A 1,724-nucleotide genomic window follows, 5' to 3' on the forward strand; every position below is an offset into this window, starting at 1 on the left:
AAACTGTGCCTGCAGTCAACCTACTTCACATATGGGGAGCAATATTATAGGCAGAAACATGGGTGTGCTATGGGGTCTCCAGTTTCTCCTATTGCTGTCAACCTGTACATGGAGGAGGTAGAAAAGAGATCTGTTGCATCATTTTCAAGGATACCGTCAAGTGATGTTTAAGTTTAGTGTCCACTTGTCCTCTGTTCAGGTATGCTGATGACAACTGGGTCAAAATTAAATTACAGGAAATCCAACATTTCATGGATTATATCATCTCTGTGAATAAATATATAAAGTTCACACAAGACGATATAAAAGATGGCAGGTTGGCTTTCTTGGACTGTGAGGTCTCAGTCTTTGATGGAGGACATTGGTAAAATGATGTGTACCGCAAACCCACCCACATGGAACAGTATTTGCAGTTTGACTCCCGTCATCCACTGGAGCACAGGATGAGAGTCATCAGGACTCTGTACCACAGAGCAGACAGCGTACCCACTAACTCAGGTGTCAGGGAGAAATAGAGATTCCACACAAGACAGGCCCTGGAGCAATGTGGATATCCTAACTGGGACTTCCTGAAAGCAGAGAGAAATCCCCAGCCGCACGCACTGACTCCGGTCTGTCAGGAAGTCTGTGATCCACCTGCAGTTGGAGTCAGGTACATGGAGCAGGGAGAGCTTGTCTTGGAGCAGAGCAGGGAGGATGTGTTAAATGCAGAGCTGAAGTCCACGAACAGGATCCTGGCGTAGGTTCCTGGGGAGTCCAGGTGCTGCAGGATGAAGTGAAGAGCCAGGTTTATTGCGTCATCTACAGACCTGTTGGCCCTGTAGGCAAACTGCAGGGGGTCCAGGAGGGGGCTGGTGATGGACTTGAGGTGAGATGAAACCAAGCGTTCAAAGGTTTTCATGACTACAGACGTGAGAGCTACAGGTCTGTAGTCATTTGGTCCTGTGACACGTGGCTTCTTGGGGACAGGGACGATGATGGAGGACTTGAAACAGGCTGGGACGTGGCATGACTCCAGAGAAGAGTTGAAGATCCCTGTGAAGACCGAAGCCAACTCTCCAGCACAACGTCTCAGCGTGGAGGGTGACACAAGGCCTGGGCCTGCAGCCTTATGTTTATTCAGCCTTTTAAAAAGCCTCCTTACTTCATCCTCTTGTACAGAGATAGCAGGGGGTATTTTAACTTACCTAAAGAGCAGCAAAAACAGCTAGCCAATCAGAGTTTGACCCCCACAAATGCATATTCGCCAGAAACGCCCACTTTTGGCCTGCAGAGAACCCCTTCTCAAATTGCAAGTCAGACATCCAGAGAGAATATGAAAATGAAGGACTCCACCTTTATGCATGATGGGAGTTGTTGATTTAAGCAAGCTCCTAACAGATGAGAATTCAGAGTGGACACTTTCTGTTTGTGTAAGGTACTTAGAAACTGAAAGAACTTATTTTTTGTACTTATAATTTATGGTAATTAAAACCATAATTTAAAATCACACAGGTTTATTTGTCTTTGCACAAACATAAACATGAAAATTCATGCAGAATGAGGAGAGCATTTAAAAAAACAATTAATTAATTTAATAGTATACATTGCATATGGATTAAAAACAGAAGTATTACTAAAAATATATAGACACTGTTAATATTTAACAATTTGGAATGAGGTTTCGATGTTTTATTTAACATGCTGTGTGCTTTCCAGTGTTTAAAGGACGTTCCTTCCACATC

The sequence above is a fragment of the Nematolebias whitei genome, chromosome 6, assembly GCF_014905685.2.
Source record: "Nematolebias whitei isolate Nwh7 chromosome 6, NemWhi1, whole genome shotgun sequence".
Classification (NCBI taxonomy): Eukaryota; Metazoa; Chordata; class Actinopteri; order Cyprinodontiformes; family Rivulidae; genus Nematolebias; species Nematolebias whitei.